Source organism: Pinus tabuliformis, chromosome 3_2 (genome assembly GCF_031772625.1).
Source record: "Pinus tabuliformis cultivar Carrire ecotype Pingquan chromosome 3_2, CPIR1, whole genome shotgun sequence".
Classification (NCBI taxonomy): Eukaryota; Viridiplantae; Streptophyta; class Pinopsida; order Pinales; family Pinaceae; genus Pinus; species Pinus tabuliformis.
The window spans coordinates 403362083-403385448 of NC_142302.1; positions in this window are offsets into that span (position 1 = coordinate 403362083).

Here is a 23366-nt window from a genome sequence, read left to right on the forward strand (position 1 = left end):
CTCCCTGGATCCATTTCCACCATAATTCTGTGCCCATTACTTTATTGAGGAATTATGGATCTTGAAGTCCTAATCCACCACATCTCTTCGGAAGGAAAAAATTCCCCTAGGAGATAGAAGCCCAATTTTATCTTGAATTGGTTCCCTACCAAAGAAATTTCCTAAAGATAGTGGAAATTTATTTCTAAATACTTTTTGGGGTTGGTAAGACAAACAATTGATATAGTGGCATCACTTGCAAAACCGCTTTTAAGAAAGTGGCTCTAGTAGGGAGATTGAGGGCCCTAAATGACTAGTTGGAGAGACGCTTGGATATTTTAATGGATACTTCCTTCCATACAAATATTCTTATGGTATTTGACACTAGTGGCATTCCCAGATACCTCGTGGGAAATGAGTCTATTAAGAATCCCATCATTTGTGGTAAGTGTTATTGCACTAGTCTAGGTGTACTGAAATAGAATAGACTATAATTTTCATTGTTTATCAACATACTTGAAGCCTCTTGGAAGTCATCTAAATTGAGATCAAAGCCCAAGCCTCCTAGACCGTAAGTTCTCTAAAGAGAAGGTTATCATCCACAAACTGTTGATGGGATAAGTGGTCTTTGCATGATGGAATTGGATACCCTTCAAATTCCCCTGACGAACAGTTGATTGAATCAATCCTCCTAGTCCTTTTGCTATCAAGATAAACATAAAGGGAGCTAAAGGATCTCCCTGACATAGTCCATTTGAGGCTCTGAATGTTGTAGTTGGGGATCCATTGAGTATTATGGAAAATAAGGGGGTAGAGATCATCGATCGAATTCATTGAATCCAATCCTTTGAGAAATCAAATGTTGCAAAGGTTTTGAGGAGGAAATCCTAGCTCAACTGGTCGTATGCCTTTGATAGATATATCTTTACCAACTCTCCTGTTTTTTTTTTTTAGGGAGTGAATAACCTCTTGCATTTCTACTATCCCATCCAAGATTTTTCGTCCCTCCACAAATATTGTTTTCTTTGGACTTGTGATCTGACTCAAGAGGTGCTTCAGCCGACACACTATCACTGAAGAAATGATCTTATAGATCACATTACATAATGAAATGGGTCTAAAACTACTTGGATCAGATTTTGCGTTTGATTTTGGGATCAATGTAAAAAAAGTGGCATTAAGCCCCAACCACACCTATTTCAATTGTCAATATTCTTCCACAAGAGTGACAACATCTTTCTTGAGGAAATGCCAACTTGGTTTAAAGAATTCAATAGTAAAGAGATCTAGTCTTGGGGATTTGTTATTTGGAATATCCTTTACTACCACTTCAACTTCCTCCATCGAAATTTCTCTCATTAGGGCTTCATTCTACTCTACTGAGATTAGCTTCGGGATATTGCCAGTTACTCAATCTATTGCTTCAGATCAATCTTGATCAACTTTCGCCAATAGATCAGAGTAGAATCCAATAAGCTCCTCCTCCATCTCTTTATCATTGACTATTTTGGAGCTCAAGATAGATGGCATATAATAGATTTTTTTTCTCTGGTGATGGCTTATCATCGACCGATGGAAGAATCATGAATTTATATCCCCTTCATTCAACCATTGGATCTATGATTTTTGTCGTCATATCATTTCTTCCAGCTTTTGTCGCTCTTCTATATCATGGATGGCCTTCCCTTACTCTGCAGCTATTTCTTCCAATCATCCCTCTACAATGATTTGGATTTTTATTGTTTTCATTCTATCTTTCCATTTCCTTTTTTCTATGAAAATGTCCCCAGATTCGTGTTTATTCCAAGTTTTGTTTCTCATTTTTAGCTCTTTGATATTTCTCTAGATTTTTTTCATTAGGCTTCCCCCAGGGACTATAATCTCCTGCCACCATTTGTCTAATTTGTCAACAAATATTGGGTTTTGCAACCAAATCCTTAAAAACAAAATGGCTGATTTTTAGGGGTTGCCTTCATATCTATCTCCAATCGGATGGGCCAATGATCTGATCCTATGTTGGGAAAGATTATGGCATCTATAAAATATTCTCGCATGAGGATCTCTTCTGATATGAGGAAGTGATCTAATTGTCTAACAAATTGTTGGCACCTCCCTCTACGGTTATTCCAAATATGGACAACCCCAATTCTTGGATGACATCATTAAATAAGGTCAACACTAGGCCTAGTCTTCATACCCCCCTTACTTCTCTTTTAGAGAATGGATCATATTAAAATAACCCCCTATAATCTATGTCTGATCTAGGAGGTGGTCCTTAAGCCTTCTTAGATCATACAATAATTGTTATTTTTTATTGGGGGTAGGAGGACCATAAACAATCGTTCTATTTGTACATTTCTCTTCCCCAATGCACTTGAATCTCCCTATCAAGCTTAATAGAGTGGATTTATAGTACTGGAAGACAACCAATGATGGATCCTAGATCATCGCCAAGCCTCCTACAGTACCTCTAGCATCTAGAGATGTCACCTTGCTTCCTTTCTAACATTTTCTTGTTAGGTTTCCAATTTATATCCTAGCACTTTAGTCTACTATAGCAATATTATCTCCAGATTTTCTTTGTTAATCTTGCTTCATAAATAGGAGAGCTTTCCTTGGTTATTCAAGCCCCAAATATTCCACAAGACAATTTTCATTGGGTAAATTGAGGAGTGCAGGGGAAGTACTCCGTGAGCTTGCTCATTTGATCATAATTTAGCAGGAATTACCAGACTTCCCTCAATGCATCTTTTGACGATTTTCTACCTTTCTTTCCTTTCTCCGACATCGAAGTATTTGATTTTTCTACCTTTCTTTCCTTTTGATGAATTCCCTTTAGATGCTCTAGTGTTTTTCATTTTGGGTGTGGCTTATCCATTGTTGCATTCTTCTCCTGATCTACCTCCATAATTTGGAGGGTCTTTTGCTCTGGAGTCCTTTCTAAGGCCACCTGTTTCTCTAGTTGCCCAAGGACGTTGAATAGATTATTGTCATGTATCTTCTGCTTCTTAAGTTGAGTCGTCGACTGCCTGGGTTGTGTTGTGGCATTTGTAGCCGTTTTGTTCCCTCATTAATGTTATTGTTGGATATAACCACCATTGGATTTGAAATACTCTCAAATCCAATTGTACACACACAACATTAATAACTAGCATTTGCACTAGGAGGGCACAAATACAGGCCGATAGGACCACAAGAATGGAAGATCCTACTATTAATGAAACATCAGAGTGAATCTTCCTAGATAAAACATTGGAAAACATTGACAACACATATTTGTTTTATTCACCAGTGTTGATCGGGAAAACTGTCCTGATTAACATTTGGGGAAATCCATGAAGTCAAAATTTGTAGCTTATATCTATATGTGTTTAAGTCATGGTTCTGATTAGAATAATGGGACTAGTTATCCTTTTACACAACAAGTGAACAATAGAGGAATAAATGAAAGATAAACTATAACTCTAAGTTATGTATTGCATACATATTACTCTAATATAATCTAAACTATAAGCCCATTCACATAAGAAAGGATTATCCGTGTATAATATTAAAAATATTATAAAATTGGTTGTTTGAGTTCCAGATATATTTGTTTGAAGTGTACTAAAATAGAGGAATAGGTGTGTTGTAATGAAAACACAACACCCCCATTTTATTCTATCATAATAGACATGGGGACCCTTTTGACATTACATGCAGACATTGAGTGTGATTGGTTCATTTCAAATCTAATTTTCTTTTTATTTATAATTGTTTTATTTTTTATAGTTTTCCTATGTTTGCTTAAGTTTATTTGTTAATAAAGTTTGTAAATAAGTTTTTGTTTCAAACATCATATTTAATTAGATTAATGAATAAAATCGCCCACGAGACCAAGATGTGTGCTTAGGCTTCAAGCCTTAATATTTAAACAAATGGTTATAATATATCAGAGATATTGAAGCTTTGACATTGGAGGAACCCTTTTAGAATTCCCCTATGTAAAACCTCTTCATAATATAGTGGCTTATGTCGTAATAAAATAATATAATATCCAATCCATATAAGTGGCATGGGGGGCATATTAAATTCAAAATATGTATGTGACAAACCATTTTTATAGAATTTGGAGTATTAAAACAAACATATCATATAACCAAATCCCAACCATTATATAAAGGCGCTATAATTGAAAAGCCCTGTCGGAGGACCCACATCCCATGTCATTGTTTCCGCTCTCACATATCGAAGGTAATGCATATCGGAGATTTCTTTTCGAGACACATTTAAAAAACTTTAATATGATTCCTCGCTGATATTCTGATATGCCAATCCCTTCGATCTCTGCTTTTCGATGTGACAATCCCTCCTATCTCCGATCTCTGATTTTCGATATAACAATCCCTCCTCTCTCCGATCTCCGATAATCATACTCCCCCAATCTCTAATCTCTGATAATCATATTCCTCTGATCTCCGATCTTTGATAATCATATCTCTTTGATCTCCAATCTCCAATATTCATATCGCATATCGGAGGTTTCCTTTTGAGAAACATTTAAAAAACTATGATATGATTCCTCGTCGATATTCCGATATGCCAATCCCTCCGATCTCCGATTTCAGATATGCCAATCCCTCCAATCTTTGATTTCCGATATGTCAATCCCTCTGATCTCCAGTCTCAATAATCATACTCCCCCAATATCCGATATCCAATAATCATATCCCTTCGATCTCGAATCTCCGATAATCATATCCCTTTGATCTCCGATCTCTGATATTCATATCTCTACAATCGCAGATATCCCAATGCCCCTCCCCCTCTAACCTCTGAGATCTTTCAGGCTTCGATATGTCGGGCCCGATATGGTATTAATTCTGGTCTATAAAGATATCACATCCGCTCCATGTCGAGGCCAATCAATATTGCAACTATTTTGTTTTGTCTCATTTTAAAATTTCCGATGAGCTTACCTATGATACCAATCAGCTCTTGCTGCGTATAAGTAAAAGCCACTTAATTAATTTTAAAAGGTCTCTTGGCATAATGGAAGGGAAGGGAAGATCAAATAGATTTAAGGTAAAGAAACAACAACCTTTTCTAACAAGTTAGTGTTTGTATTTAATTACACAAAACATACTTTAAAAGGAAGCAAATATACTACCTTGTTTATAAGGAAGAACAAAAGAGCATATATATTATATTTAAAGGTAAAAGATGCAGCATTATCTAAAGATGGAAGCTGTAACATGTAACATAGGTGTAGATACATAGAGGAGAGAAGTATAATGATGAAGTGAACAAAGCAACACCAATTTGTATCTACAACAATACCAAGATGAGAATTTTGGGACTGCCAATCCATCAGAAAGTGTTTTAAATTATCTCTTTGTTGAATATGTACAATGTGTTGCAGGAACAGCTTATTGAGAAGGTTAACAGTTGACTGCAAATGATGGATAAGGAAGACCAGGTGTGGAAGGTGTCTGGCCCTTTTTTCAAGAAGAGAAAGTTTCTCGGCATGTATCTCTTTACAATATCCATATATTAGGGACAGGTACTCGCTATCCATCTTGATAGTTTGTAAAAGGGGAAAACAAGAGTTGTTGAATTACTTGAATTCCATAAGTGGAAATCACAATCAATTATTATTAGTATAAGTAAAGGAGAGTGTAAAACATCGATGAAATTCAAATTCACTACAAGGATAACAAGTTGTGGAGGAGGAAGATTTTATTTATTTGAGAAAGGGAAAAAATATTGAATTTTCAAGTGAGTTTTGCAGCAAATATTTGTAAAAGAAAGAAAGTATATTTAAATTGAATCAATATCATACTTACTGAAAGGGAATCAGAAGGGACTAGATGCAGTGATCAGACTGTAGTTGGTTGTAAAGACTTTGATGCTAACATGGATTCCTCTTGTTGCCTACGTTTGACGTAAGCATTGTCTTGCATGCAGGAGTAGCAGCTGAAGGGAAATGGTGGAGAGATGTGAATATTAGCCAAGGTTCTAACTCTGAAGATTGCAATGAATGTTAAGCCTTTCTGGTCTATGCTGCCAATGTCCACTGTCACCTTTGGTAATGTCATGCCTTGTGATTTATGTATTGTCAAGCCCCATGCCATTCGAAGGGGAATTTGCCTGCGATACCCTCACGTTATTGGGGGAAGTGGAGCATAATATGGGTTGAAGGTATCTCATGGCGGGCCTTTGTATTAGAATAATTCAACAACAACAAAGGATGGAAACTAAGGTGGTTTTGGTCCTGGTGAATAGAAAATGGAAACTACATTTCCAAGTGCTCCGTTGACAAGACGTACTTCAACCCACAAGTTTCATGTGAGGAAAACTTGTTGTTCATTGCAAATAAGAACTTTTGCATCCAACTGTTCATCTTCTTCGTGTGTACCAATAGGATGGTGGTTCCTTTTCTATGTGTAGCAACGTCCAATCGACATGTTCAATTTTTTTAGCAATTGTTTGTTATGCAATGTGACAACTAGGTTGGTTGGATATAGGTGCATTGCATTGTCGAAATCATGCTACTCATCGCTTGACAAAAATGAATTTGTCCTTGACATGAGAAGGCTCCAATCCTCCATAGTTTGTATTGCATTCCTAATATTCGCGAGCAATTGGTAGAATGCAACTTGAGAAGGTTCAGTCCCCTGTTGACGAAAGATGGTAGATAGTGTGACGACTATGTCAAAGTTGTGCCAAAGGGCATTTCCGCATGAAGTGATGACATACATGGGGATGTCCTTCACAGGAGGTAGTTGGCCAAGATCACCAATAAGTATGATAGACCAATTACCAAAAGGCACATTCTTATATGAAGGGAATACCTCCCTTAAACGATCGTCTATGCATGAAAGAAGTTTAGGCCCAATAAAGCTCATTTCATCAATTAAAATGTATTTGACATGATGAAGTTGTTCTTGGAGATGTAGAAGTGCTTGGCCCTCAAGAGGATGTATTGAAATTAAAGGAATGTGAAGGACAAAATGGATTGTAAGTGCCTTTATGTTCAATGTTGCAACACCTGTTGGAGGAAGTAGGAGCAATGGGCTTGAATTGGGAGTAGAATCAGCAAGGAATGTATCTTTTAGGCAATTGATTAAGTGAGACTTCCTTGTGTTAGAAGTACCTTGGATGAGCATTCTAAGTGGAGGAATGGAGGAATTGGTCCTAAAGTAAGTGAGGACAAGGTTGAAAGAAACTTACTAGGTGGGTGATAGTGAGGCAAGGGAGTGGGGAACTGTAGAGGGGCTAGAATGAATTTGGGTGGATGAGTGACTGAAGTCTATGAAACATATGGTTGTCTCTTGAAAAGTGGAAGGGATGGTAGTATGGGTCCAATTGTGGTTTGAGTCAAAGTTACGATGGCCAAGCATGTCAAGGTCATCAATTTCCATGTTGTTTCCAGGGTGTAGTTGAGAAAGGAATTGCCATTCATCCATGTCTACAAATTCAGGGGGGTTTGGCATAGCATTAGTGGAGGTGTCATTAGAGAAATAGGAAAGGGGGTCTTTAGGGGCACGATGAACATGCCATGAAACATACGCATTTCTTTTTTGTTCCCAATGTGAAATGATTGCTTCATCAGTGCAGGCAATGTCCGATGGGAGTGTGCGAAAAGGGAAGTATAGAAGTAGTTCACTCCAGCATAAAGAAGCATAACATGCATCAATAGGAAAAGGGATCGAGCTATAGCAAGGTAGGACATGAACAATATTGGAAGGGTTTATTTGTTTCCATTGGTTATGTTTTTGGCGAGCAGAGAAGGAACAGGAACGTGCAACCTCAAGAAGAGTTAGTGTTTCAAGCGAAGGAGGTCTATCCATGTATGCTACAATGAAGGGTGGTGTTGGGAAGGGGGCACCTAGACCATGAGAAACACGTCTAAAAATAGTTGGACTAACATTAAGGGAAACAAAGGAGTGGTTACAAAGTGAAAGGAAAAGGTTTTGTAGCATGTGGCATGTTTCTTGTGCGTCGATGTTCCTATCGGAAATTGTTTCTATTAAGATTTTTCAGACAACATTAACAACAGGTGCTTCGGGGTGGAAAACCTACAAGACATGTGACAACATTTGGCAATAGATTTCCAATCTTGTCTCTACTTTCGCTGCATATTTGGAGATGTAGTGCATAATAGCATGGCGAGACAAAATCGATTGGCAGTGGATGTTTTCTCTCCATATGGATAGCATGTCAGAGTTGTGTACATTTAACCTATCGTCATTACGAGCGGGGACATATTTCTTTCATCCATTGTCATCAATCATAAAAGAAGATGTGGGATGAAAATCCCATGGAACTCCATAGCGAAAAACAAGAGTAGGACCTTTTTTGCGAAGACAGGAAGAGGGGTGGCATTTTGTATGTCATTGAATGCAATTAACAAGGTCCTTATAGTCCTGAATGTAAGAGGATGCAAATATCAATGGTGATGGGAGGATGCATGGGTCATGCTCTGTAGAGCGGTGTACATAAGGTTCACGTTGTTCAGCAGGTCGAGGATTCCAAGTAGAAATGTGTTGATCGAAATAAGACTTTGCTCTATCAACTACGGCTTGGTCATGCCAATCGAGGTTGTCCATATCAGGTGCATTTTCCAACTAGAGGAAACCATGTATGTGTGCGGAGCCCCTATGTTTCCACTCATACCTGCAAATATGAGAAAGGAAAATTTGTGAGGCAAGTGTACATCTAGGAAAAAAAAAAAAGAGGAGAAGGATGGTTAGACAAAAACCTGCACCAGAAGTCCTTTGCATGGAAACCTTTTTGCAAGACCTCTTCAAGGAAGACTATGAATCAAAAATGAATGTAATATGATGTAAGATGTGGATTCTTGATTAAATTTTGGAATATCCATCGAGACAACTTTGATGAATCCTGGGGGGGACCGCCAGGCATGACCATGTGTAGGTCATTCCATTTCGTGTTAGCTGCACTAAGGGTGAAGAAGAAAGTAGGGCTACCTATTTGTGTGATCATATTAATGAGTTCACCTCTATGTTTGTTCCAAAATGAGCATTTCCCCCTAAGGACTCATCCGGAGCACATAATTTGGTTGGGAAGCATGGAATCAGGCATGTCATGGAGGCATGCATGAAGGTTTGCAACGGTCATTAGCAAGCCCTCTTCAAGATTTCTTTTCACAAAAACTGTAATAGTTTCTTAACTACGATTCTACAACATAAGATTGTACAAGTAATACCACAATATTGGATGTTGGCCAAAACAGTTATCATAGTAGTGTATGAGGTGCAAAGCATATTCTTGCATTTCAACTTTTCTAAGGCGTGGTTGACCAATCATGGCAAGCCCTGTGGGGAAGAGTAAGGGGAAGGCCATAGCAAAAAGGCCTTACGTGGTGTATTCATTGATATAAGAGAGGGAAATAGAGGGCCAGGAAAGTGATGTAGTGGAATCAAGATGGGGAAAGTGTAGGTAGTTGCGTATTTATTCAAGCTCAGTACGGGAATTTGGGAGTGTTGATACAAAATAGGATGGTTGGAGGTTTGTTGGGGTGGGTTGTGCAGGAATGCCATCATCCAAAGCAAGGAAGGAAAGTCCTATTTTAGGAGAGGAGGGAGTGATGTGACGGAGGAGAGAAGAGATATCAGTAGGATGAGTCGGCAAGGTAGATATTGCAGCTTGGTCCACATGGACATCCTTGTAGTAGGGATCATGGGCTAGTTTGTACTCCAAATCTACAACAACACGTGTCCTTCTTACAATGAAATCATATGTTTTGTGGTCAGAGCCATGTCTAGTAACAACTACGATGTCCAATTCGAAAACCAAGTGTGGCAAGATGTTGGAAATAGTAGTTATGTCTTGGGGGAAACAAATAGTATGACCAGTGTACTTGTATTTCCCACCTCGTGCATGGGTGACTTGTAATATTGGGTTGACATGCACTATGAGCATTTCCTCTATTTGTGTTAGAGCAGCAAGGACAAACGGTTGGTTGCTAGGGTCCATGTTGTTTGCAAGGGAGAAGTGGTGGGTGGACTTTGTAGTTGCACATCAGGAGAAACAGATGTTACCATGGAAGAATTTTGTTTTCATATTTGGGTATGATTCCTTGCATATGGAGTAGACATGCAAGGGAGAGAGGTCATCTATCCTTTCACGAAATCGGTGGTGTGCATGGTTAAGGGCATGGTTGAACAAATTCTGTGGATGGGAGGGTGAAGAAGCATGGGTCGATGGTGGGGTGTGCGATGTAGAACGGGAATAAGTGGCAGCGAATGGAGGAAGTTGAAGGGAAGGTAGATTGGGAGTAGGGAATGTTGAAGGAGATGAGTTTGCAAGAAAAGTTTTGAGATGTTGGGGAAGAGAGACATTATACGGGGGTATAGTTTGAAAGGTTTGGGGGTTTAATGTAGCCTTATATTCGAGACATATGTGTTTGTTGTAGGTGTATTTATTTTGTGCATAGAGGAGTCTCCTACGCACATTTCTTGAGGGGTTTCCATAAGACTCTGGCATGTCCATCCTGATACAAACATGGGGAAACGAATATTAGTGAATACATGAGATGAGAGAGAGTAGTATTGAGCGTAAAGAACGAGTGCATGGAGGAGAGTTTGTAGGAGGAAGAATGTTTAATGGAAGGGGAGGGAAGAAATCTAAATTCAAAAGGGACAAAAATAGGAGAAAATGTTTTTTTTTGTTTCTTTTTTCTTATAATTGTGAAAGAGCGTGTACATCCACATAATATTGTTATTTTTTTATTTATTTTTTTGGAAATTGCAAAAGAGTTTGCAAATCCACATATTGGTCATGTGACATGAATACATGCATAAGGAAAAGTATAAAGATGCAAGATGTGAGAAAGTAAAGATCGATTATATTTTTGTTTTTGTTTTTTTATTTTTTCAAATCGAGAAGGAGTGTGTACATCCAAGGCAAGAAGTATAAAGATCCAAGGTGCAACATAATTAAAGATCAAATAGATTTAAGGTAAAGAAACGACAACCTTTTCTAAGAAGTCAATGTTTGTATTTAATTGCACCAAACATACTTTAAAAGGATGCAAATATACTACCTTGTTTAGAAGGAAGAACAAAAGAGCATATATATTATATTTAAAGGTAAAAGATGCAACATTATCTAAAGGTGGAAGTTGCAACATGTAAAATAGGTGTATATACATTCCGGGAAGTCCCCACCAAATTTTGTGTAGTGCCACATTCCATTTGAGTGGTGGAATTCCTTTTTCATGTACTAGAGGCCATCAGATGAGAGAGGGCATGCAAATATACTACCTTATTTAGAAGGAAGAATAAAAGAGAATATATATTATATTTAAAGGTAAAATATGTAGCATTATCTAAAGGTGGAAGTTGCAACATGTAACATAGGTGTATATACATAGAGGAGAGAAGTATAATGATGAAGTGAACAAAAGAATAGGGCGGTAGAGGAAGAAATCAAAATGAACGGAGAATCATATAGAAGTTATTGTCTACATTTCAGCTTGACATGGGGGAAGAAAAGGGAGTTTCAAAGGCAGCTAACAACTGAAGTCATAGACATTTTTTGATATCCTCAAGGACAAGGGAACACGCAGAGCCATAGTTTATATTTCCTCTGAATTGATTAGTACAAGCTTTAAGCGGTCGACACCATTGAAGTTATATGTTTTCACAGACAGTGTGAAGAGAAAATGACGACATGAAACCCTTGAACGAAGCTTGTGGATAGCACCAGGATTAGTGGAGAGTGAGAACAATTATTTTACCTGGACACCCATGAGTTCAGCTGCAGCATCATCAAAAGCTGTGACATTTTTCAATAAACCTATGTGGTCATGCATTTCAAATTTCATCACATAGCGATAGTCATATTCCTAGAAATCCCCACCACATTTTGTGCAGTGCCACATTCCATTTGAGTGGTGGAAAACTTTTTTCATGCACTGGATTCCATCATATGGGAGAGGGCGTGCAAGGAAGTAGAAATCTTGCATGTCAATACAGGTGATGGTTCCACGAACAGAGAACCATGTTGCTTTTCTGAGGGGATGCAAGTCTAAGAGGTCGGAACTTGTATGTTGTGGGTGGGCTCGCTTGGAAGACCCGGAGAACTTGTTACTTAATGATGGTGAAGAACCCATGTAGCCTTTTTCATGAAACCATGACTGAAGCTGGTGATTATCTGAAATGGCGGGATCCAGCAGGAGGTTGTTGGTGGAGATAGTCTCTACAGATCTTCCATTAAATTCGGCTATGCAACCCCCTTTGATTGCAAGCACAGTCGAAGCGCCAGAAGAGTGGAGTTCAATGAGTTCCTTACCTATAATGTGGCAATGCTCACCCCATAGGGTGATGCCGATACTATACCCAGACATGTATTCCAAGCTCAGAGTTTTTCTAGGTGTTTCAGACCCATATCTTCAATGAATGGTGGAGGTTGGAGAAGTGGACCTCACCACACCAATGACGTCCACAATTGAGCCGAGGTTTGCAGATCTGATTTCACTTATAGATTTGAAATGAAAATGGTGGAAAGGAATTGTCAAACATCATCCAAGCGAGGTTCAATAGTGGAAGTTGCAGAGAGGAAGACTTCCCATTTGCTATCAAGATGGTTGTAATTTGTGTTTGTTGGTTTGACTATCCCATTTGAAACCATGTAAATATGCCCAATTTAGACAAGGTCATGCAAGGAATCTGCTAACTCACTGAAGGCAAAGAGATAGATTGCATCATTGGCACAATCAATGAGGTCAAATCCAAATACCTTTCCAGAGGCATGAGCATTGTTGTACGAGTGAAGGGTTGTTTTTGCAAGAACCCTACCCTGGATCAACCAATGTTTACGGTAGGGGCTTAGCACCATGAATGCATGGTAGTAGGCACAATAGAGGACAACTGAATTGATGATGAAGAAGAACCCTGTGTCGAAGTAGAAGTATGCGATCAGGGGCCATGTGATGTTGATGATCTCACTTGGTATGTGGATGGTTCTACAATTTGAAGAAGGGTCAGGTCTCCAATCAAAGTTGCATGACGTTTGAGAACTTCTAGTTCAAGAAATTTTATAGTCTTGAAAAGAAGGAAAGAAAGAGGAAATAAATGTGGCATTAGTTGGAATTTCAGTGGTGAAGAGAGGGAAGGAAAAGAAAAACATAAAGGATGTGGTGAAGAGTGTGAACATACGCATATTTTTGCAAAAGTGTGCAAGTGGATTCTTTGAGAATGATAATCGACCCCAACTGCAGGCCACCAGAGGTGACATGGGAATTGTAAGTAGATGGAAGCAAAGTTCTATGCTGAGAGGTACCATTAGAGATGGAAATGTGGTAGTGTTGGGACGATGTATTTGTCGAAGGAAGAAGGTCGAGTTTAACTATTTGGAGCAATGGTCGGATCATTGTAGAGCCAGCTAGAAACAAAGTGATGGCATTCGCTGTCAAGGCAGGCTCTATGATGAGGAGGAAAGGAGGTGTCCTGAAAGGTGAAAACGAGTGAAATGTTGTTAACATTGAAAGGGAAGGGGAAATCAATCATCCAACGATCTCTCACTCACAGGATTACCATATTTGCAAGAAAATGAAAGAAGAATGATTCACAATTTAGATTACCTCTAACATTGAAAGGTAATTGGAAATCAAGCATGATATGTTTAATCATAGAAATTTTCCTCTCTATATATGACGTTTCAAAAACTCCACATCCCACTGTTTTGTACGTCTAGGAAATGCAGATATTCTTCTTACCATAGAAACATGCAAAAAAAAGCTATATATGCAACATGACAACATTGATACTTGGCATCTGATTTTACAGGGCGATATGGTTAGCAAGTTCTCGATTCTTACCTGCTTGTTAATGGAATTATGGGACAGGTATCTGTGCTAAGGAAGTAGCAGTAGGACATGCACCAAAAATAGCAAGAGAGAAACAACAACAACAAAAATTTCAACCTAAAAAACAGCAGAATAGATCGAGGTGAAGACGCTAAATAGAGCACAGATTTGTCCACCAACTAAGAAGATGGAGCAATAAATGAGAGTAATGACAGATGGCATAGAGCTTGGTGCTACTAATGACAAAGATCTTTGTGCAAGTGAGAATAAATGCACAAAGTCGATCAATTAATTAGATTAATGAATAAAATAGCCCCCAAGACCAAGATGTGTGCATAGTCTTTAAGCCTTAATCATTAACCAATGTGCCATATTGATTAAATATATATCGGAGCTTTGGGCATTGAGACTTCGACATCAGAAGAATCCTTTTGGAAATCTCTGAAACCTAAAGTCTGATCCATCAAATTAATGTGGCTCTTTTCAATAAATGTAGATTACAAAGTGGCTAGGGCATAAAACATATGATAATCAAGTGTCAGAGCAAAGGACCCACATTCCATGTCATTGTATCTACTCCTGCATATCAGAGGTAATGCATATCGGGGTTTTCATTTTGAGACACATTTAAGAAACCCCAATAACATCATTTGCCGATACTCTGATATGGTTCCTCTTTGATATTATGATATGCCAATTTCCTGATATGTTGATACACATTGCCTCTCCGATATGAATAAAATTCTGATAGCGTTAAAAACTGTCAAGGAGTGCCAAAAAATATTAATAAAGAATTTCATCGCAAAACTAAAGGTTGATGGACCCTTTTCTCTCTCCTCTAGCGGGGCACGTGGCATCATATGATTGGTTCCAATAAAATACACATTGCAGCGTATGAATGGCTCTGATAAAGACACATGGCAACATATGATTGGTTCTGATAAAGTTACAATGGTATCTGATGTTAGCATGATGTGGCGACACGACAAGACACATGGAAGGAATTTTTGGCGTTTTGAGGGGTTGAAGGGGACAAATGTGGGTGACATGTGGCACCATTCATGAGGTGTGACGTGGAATATGATGAAGTCATATCAACATATCGGAGGTCAGGATGTTAAAGGTCCTGCATATCAGCGCATCGCATATCGTAGGTCCAACATATTGACAATCGCAACATCAAAGCATCAGGTACATCGGCACATCGCAATATCAGAGCATCGATAGATTGGAAGGTCAACGAATCAGAATTTCTTAAGGTGAAAACCTTTAAAAAGTTGTGATATGCATAAAATGTTGATAGCCTTAAAAACCACCGAGGAGCGCTGATAAAGATTAACAAATGATTTCATCACAAAACCAAAGGTTGATGGTCCCTTTTGTCTCTCCTCTAGCAGGACACATGGTAGCATATGATTGATTCTAATAAATCTACAATGGTATATGATGTCATCATGATGTGGCGGCACGACAAGATACATGGAAGGATGTTTTAACATTTTGAGGGGCCTAAGGGGTCAAATATGGTTGACACTCAGCACCACTCATGAGGTGCCACATGGAATATGATGACTTCATATCAGAGGTCGACATGTCGGAGGTTGAAGATGTCGACACTTTGTAACAGTTGGCAATTAGAAACTTCCGACAAGGGGGCTCTGATATTGGGCTAGCAAATGGTCAAGAAGTGTTTAAAGGACCCAGGGCGTAAAGCACTTAACAAAGGAGAAACATCCCTTGGCAGGAACAAAACACCCTAGCACCTTAATGCTAAGCGACATGCCACATGCAGTGGTACTATGATGAGAAATGTGGGGAGGAGCTAAGCGCAGAAGGGCCAGAAGAGTTAAGAGATGGATGAGTTAGCAGCTAAGGCCACCACATTTGATCACTCATGGCTTTAGAAAGTGAGTCAAAAACCACCGTTGATAAACTGTGAATCAATAACCACCGTCGAATTGGTATATTCTTTATAGGCTAATGAATCTGCCACAGTGTCGTGAGGATGAACCTCATAATAAAAAGCATATTAGCGTAACTACATATACACAACATTAATAATTATACATCACAATATTATTAATTAATAAAATTTAACAAAAAACGTTTGTTAAATAAATATATTTGTAATTAATAAATCGTGACAAAAATGAGTACATGTTAAATGAAGATATTCAATTTCCTTCCTTATAGAGTAGAATGCCATTTGAAAGGATTGGTGAGGATGAGCTCTCAGGGTTAGCTTAATTAGACACGTCCTCTTTGTTAAAGCATTTTTGCTATTGATATGTCACAGATTCAATTTTATCAACACTCTCGAGATCAGGCTCTGTGCTTGAGTCGACAGGAAGTAATCCCTTTGGGTGGATCTACCTGGTACAAATATTTCGTGGATGTAGCGGTCACCGATCTATGGGGTCTGTGAACCACATAGAAAAAAAGAAAGGACTAACAAGGATTAAAATGCAAAATAATTTCCTAATGATTAGAAATGTCGAAAACATTAAGTTTCCATCTACCAATTACGTATTTTAAGAATTCATATATGAACTTTAAATAGTAAAATGACTAAAACCGATCTAACAAGTTTGTGTATTAAATGAAATTACCTAAAAAAAGAAATATTTCACCTATGACCAACATTGAATCATCATGCAAATCCTAATTTGTTCAAAAAGCCTCAAGTATCATATTTAATTTTGTTTATATTAACCTACCTACCAACTTTTCCAAAAGTAAAAGAACACAATTTTCTGTAAGCTTTCCTTCTACTTCACTCAAGTATTATATGAGTCTCTTGATTAATGTAGCTACTAACTTTGCGCAGCTAAGAAGCTTTAATGCTCTACCCTTTGAGATTTAACAATTCATTTTTTAAGGATGCTTCCACCACAATTAGTAGTTACACCATCTAAATCCTTCCTCGTAAAATTTGATTAACATCCAAATTACAAAAGCAATATTTGTCAAATATTATTTTGTTAATGGTCAAAGTGCAACTTGAATAAGCAAGAAAGGAAATAGATATAATTTAATCATAAGACAATATAATATGCTATACAAAATTACAAATATAGCTCTCACTCCCTCCATAAATTTAATTTCACCACACTCACCATCACTATTGATGCCAATAGTAATCATGTCCAACCATTGTTTGTATATACTTCTTCTCATCCAAAGACTCCTTGTTCGAAATTATGTAGATATGTCTCCCTATCACACAATCATCATCACCATTATCACCATTAACATAACATATATACACAAAAACCATTCTTTAACATAATCCAACACAACTTATAAAAAACATGCACAAAATGAGTAAAGAACAAGGGAATATGATGCTAATATCATATGAAACCAATGCAATAACATTCGTTACTATGGAGAAAATACATACATTTAAAAAATAAGCATAAAAATTCTACTTGTTATATTAGGAACAATTGATTCTAGGATGGCCAAGGTGGGTTCACCTTCCACTAAGGTGAATGCACCACACGTTTATCATCCATGGATGTGTGTAAATGTTAGTTAGGAATAATATATAATAAATGTGGCTTTCTTTCTAAAACCAAGTTTTCTTCGTCACAGTTGTGACTATCCTTTCACTCTAAACATATGGGGGGATTTTGTGGATGTATGGGCGGTGCAACCATCTCATTTTACTAACCTTCATATCGTAGGATATGGCTATATTTTGAAGCTCCAAGGTAGGTAGCCTCATTCAAGAATCCCTTCAATGGGGAGCTCCCATAATCTAGATACTCATGTTTTGTAGAGTTTGAGGGATATGTCTTACATTTGAAGAGCAATGATGCACTTACTTCGCTTGCAACTTGCATTCCCATCATTATGCATGCATTTTCCATGGCCATCTCTAATACAATTTGACATCCTTATAATTTCTAAGGGGGGAGAGCTTGAATGATTTTGCACTCTAGTTCTTGAAATGTGGGTTGAATAGGCGAAAAAACATTTAGAAATGATTATTACTAAAAGCTTATTTAAAAGGGAGGAGATCCTCATTGACCCTTTTCATTTTCACTTGAAGGGCAAAATCAACCTAGGGAAATAGGTGTGTTTCATGACCTAGGAATGTTACAATGCATACCATATTCTTTGTACATGCACAAATCTTCCTAAATTCCCAACATAAATTTCATCGATGAGCCATCTAAATGTTCATACCTTTAAGAATGAGAATTTCTTAGGATAAGTTAGTTATTTAACGTGCAAATTGATGCTCCTTTCTTCTTCTTTGCTCATTCTGCTACAACGTTTATTTCTTTAATCTTATGCACATGAAACACTAAATTTAATCACATTCACATCCAATTCTTTGCTATAACTAACATTCTAAAATTAAGGACAACTAAATGTTTTGGATATGTCGAAGCTTAAGTTAGAATTCGTCAATTTACCTTTGCATTTTCTTCCTAGATCATCTTAGATTAAATTCTTTGTTATTTTGTCATTTTATCAAAGCATGTAACAGGATATTAGAAGGTAATTCAATGATTTTATCTCAACTCATCTCTAGTTTTTTGTGCTACCTTTTATTTAAGAGTAACATGGTAATTTCTTTGGCTTTGTATCATTTAAGAAATGTTTGACAAAGTATTTTAGGGAAATTAGTAGTCATTGTTTTTATTAAACTAAAGTTATTTCACAAATGAAATGAGGGAAATTCAAGTATTTTTGTCTTAGGTCATATCCATCTTTGCATTGCATTCTATGTATAGAAAATTTTAGGGGCAAATGTTCGCTCTTTGGCGAAATTAAAGGGTTTTAAATTTTTAGTGGGCGAATATTTTGTATCATAGTACATTTTTACAAATCACCTCAAATAGCCCACCTTATTTAAAGGGAGAGGGTAAAAAAGGTAAATTTAGCCCTTGAAATTAGGAGTTACAACCTTCCATCCCCCCATTTTCAAGAATAGGTTTTATTTAAGTGAATCCATTGGCCCATTTTCAAGAATAGGTTTTATTTAAGTGAATCCTATGGGCCAAAGGCCAAATACCATATTTATAAAAGAGATATGGTAAATTAATAAAAATATAAATAAATGAGAGGTATGGTAAATAAATAAAACATTTTTTATATTTACTCCATAAGTCACCTTATATACATGCAAGGGTGTAAACAAATAAAAATATAAGTAAAGTGGAGGTATATTAAATAAATAAAATGTCTTTTTATACTTACTCAAAAGGTATGGTAAATAAATAAAAATATAAATAAACTAAATGCATGGTAAATAAATAAAACCTCTTTTTATATTTAGTCCATAACCTTCATTCTATTTATGAAGGCTCAAGATAGAGGTTTTATTTAAGTGAATCCTATGGGCCAAATATCATATTTGTAAAAGAGGTATGGTAAATTAATAAAAATATAAATAAACGAGAGGTATGGTAAACAAATAAAACATTTTTTTATATTTACTCCATAAGTCACCTTATATTTACAAACATTCAAAAAATGTGTTATATTTAGGTGAAACCTATGGGAGAGGTATGGTAAACAAATAAAACAATTTTTTATATTTACTCCATAAGTCACCTTATATTTACAAACATTCAAAAAATGTGTTATATTTAGGTGAAACCTATGGGCAAAATACTATGGGACAAATACCATGGACTAGATTGTTATTAATACCATGCAAAAAAACATTATTAACCCTAATATTAGTATTAATAAAAATAAAAATGGCACATGGTATTGACCCATGGTATTCACCAAAATGGCACATGGTATTGACCCATGGTATTCACCTGGAATGTAGCCTATTTAAATGGGGGAATTAAACCAGCATAGATCCATCTTTACTCTGGATCTACTAACCCCCGAGAGGTATCAAATATTGTGATATGCAAACTAGCATAGAGTGAAAAAATATTTGATCCGATCAAGAGTAAAAATGGATGTTGTAATTTAATGTATGTTAAACATTTTAGCTTGGTTAAAATAAAAAATAAAATAAAAATCAACTATATAGTAATTTTTAAGCTCCAGGTTTATGATAACCCATGGTATGGACCCATGGTAATACCATGGTATTCATGTGAGCATAGATTATTTAAAGGGGAAATTCTATCATCTTAGATCCATCTTAATTCTGGGTCTACCAAGTGCTCAGAGGGATAAATAGATTTCATCCCCCTAAAAGTGGTAGATGTGGAGTTAAGATGGATATAGGTTGGTTTTTATGATAATGAAGATATTAAATAGACGTAGGAAATTATATTGTAAAAACATCTTAAGGTGAATGGTTAAAGCATAGACATTGGACAAGTATATTTGTATACTTCTGTTTTAAATTGAAACAAATCCAGAGCTAAAAGGAATGGACTGATTGCACTAGTCATCCTTTTATAACTTTCCAACATATGCTGGAGTAAACAGATTGTAATTTGGGTAATTTTTCTAATTGCAAACAAGAACATACTTATGTATTGGCAGGGTGGTTACGAGGTCCCTAGAAGTGATGAATTTGAATTTTTCTTAGTTTTATATATAGTATTAGGTTTTTTCTCATGCTTTCTGTGAATGGCACGGGTGAATTTTATCCTACACCCACTAGGTTATCCATATGTAATTTCGGTAATTTTGATTTCAAAAGATATTTTAAAGAAATGCAATGATTTCATTTGTGTATTCAATAAGCACAAGATTTTATAATTGAGTAAAATATTCGTCATGCCTAGTGAGAGATTCGCCCAAAAAATTATATATACATATCATATTATTGATAAAATCGCCTTCCATTTTTCCTATATACCATGGAGATTCGCCCATTTATTATACGTGTAAATTTAGAGGGGGTTCTTAAAATTTTCCCTGATTCTATGTATGAGTAATTCAAATTATCTTTCAATGAATTTTTAGCAATTCTACTTATGAATTTGGTATAGCTTGTTATAGATATTGTTTAATGCAAAGAAATTAGAGGCCAAATGATCCAGATCTTGGGGGAGGCCCCCAAGATCTAAAAGATTGAAATGGATCTTGTGGGGGAGGCCTCCAAGATCTGAAGAATTGCAATGCTAGAAAGAAAAAGACAAAACACACAGTAAATAAAACCACAAAGAAACTTTTTATTAAAATCAATAATAACTATAAAGGCTACATTGTGGCGGATAATATGTCATTTTACAAAATACGACTTGTTACTTATAGTTTTTTTTTCAGTTACAATACCACAAGTCAACTCCATGGGTGAATGAATACCATGGGTGGATGTCACAATACCACGGGTCAATTCCATGGGTGAATGAGTACCATGGGTGGATGTCACTTACAATACCATAGGCAAATTTCATGGGTGGAGGAATAACATGGGTGGCTGAATACCATGGGTTGATGCTATTTTTTATTTGGATCATTCCTCCCTCCTTAAGAAAAAATGGTCCCCATTGCATGAAGTTCCCTCCTACAAATCCTTTGTTGAATATGAAGAGCCACTGAAGAGATGGGTTTTATGTGGTTAACCCATAACCATGATGAACGAAGATTCGAGGATAGAGATACCATGTAATACTTATGACCAACTGTGAAACTGACAGTGTGCGGCCTAGAAAATGGACTTCGATGAAGTGTGGGTTTGTGGATGACCCATAACCATGATGAACGAAGCTCCGAGGATAGAGATACCTTGTAATGCTTGTGACCAACTGTGAAACTGACAGTGTGCGACCTAGCAAATGGACTTCGATGAAGTGTGGGTTTGTAGATGACCCATAACCATGACAAACAAATATCTCAGAATAGAAATACTCTATAATGCTTGTGACCAACTGTGATACTAACAGTGTGCAGCCTAGCAAATGGACTTCGATGACAAGGATTTTGTGTGGTTGACCCATAACCGTGATGTTAGTTGTTGATGAAGTAACAGGTACGTACATAGCATGGGGTGGGAGGGCACGTCTCCAAAGAACCCAAGCCGGATGTTGTGAAGCAGGTTTCTACTAAAGTGGGGTGGGAGGGCACGTCTCCAAAGGGAACCCGCTTTGAATGCTGCTCCAGAATTAAAATGGACATAACTCGGTCAATATAACTCAGAGTATTTATTATAACCTGTTTTTGGAAACAAAAGGACTATTTTTGCATCTTCCCATGTGTTGGAAATCTTTATCTGGACACTTTAGAATCTGATATTCATGCTACAACTTTTCCGTTGTCACAAAAGTTCTGAAAAAATAGTTGATTTTAAATCAGCAATATCTCCCACATCCAAACTCTGATTCGACCCATTTTTTTTTTGAAATGGAGGAATTTTTCTAGAGGAGCTCATATCTACAATCACGTTTACGAAATTATGCACCAGAATTGCAAAAAAAGCAAAAAATATAGGAGAGTCATCGTCTACGAATTGCCATCAGAAACATTTCTGCAACATAGCTAATTTTGAATCAGTGATATCTCCCTCATCCGGACTCCAATTCGGACGATTTTTTTTTTTAATTTGGGTATTTTTTCGCAAGGAATCCAGATCTGTTATTTGTTTTTGTAAATTTTGCACCAAAAATTTCGGATCTGATCTGCAAACTTGCCGCCCAAAAACATTCCTGCAAAAAAATGAAAAAAGAAAAATTCTTCCCGCTTGGCCGAAGTAAATGCTTTGTGAATGACGTAACACATCCCTGAAGTTTGTTGAATATTGCTGCAAAATTTGAAACTGAAATATGCATCAAACCCTCATTTCCATGGAATCGTAACTTGCTCTGATACCATTGATCCGGATTTTGGGGAGAGGCCCCCAAGATCTAAAAGATTGAAATGGATCTTGTGGGGGAGGCCCCCAAGATCTGAAGAATTGCAATGCTAAAAAGAAAATGACATAACACACCGTAAATAAAACCACAAAGAAACTTTTTATTAAAACCGATAATAACTATAAAGGCTATATTGTAGCGGACAATCTGTCCTTTTACAAAATGCGACTTGTTACTTATAGTTTTTTCAGTTACGATATCGCAGGTCAATTCCATGGGTGAATGAATACCATGAGTGGACGTCACAATACCATGGGTCAATTCCATGGGTGAATGAATACCGTGGGTGGATGAATACCTTGGGTGGATGTCACAATACCATGGGTGAATGAATACCATGGGTGGATGTCACTTACAATACCATGGGTAAATTCCATTGGTGGTGGAATAACATGGGTGGCTGAATACCAAGAGTTGATGCCATTTTCTATTCGAATCACCAAAATAGCTAAAAAGAAGATTAAAGAATATCCTTCCAAGCGATTGTTGAAAAAAGCATTTAAAGATGCTCATTGGTATTAATATTGGCATCAAATTAGACCAAGTATGTGTAGTACAATTCAAATTAATTGCACTATAACTATTTTTGCAAAACAGAAACAAATTGTAGATTAGTGAAATTTTGTTTGCTTTGAAAAAAGTTTGTTGGGGTTAGAAGATACTATTCATGGACATAAATTTTGTTTGCATTTGTGAAGTCTTCTTAAGCTCAATAATGGATCCCTTGCTTGTCTAAATTTAATATTAAGAGTACAACTCATATGAACATTTAGGGAAATGAG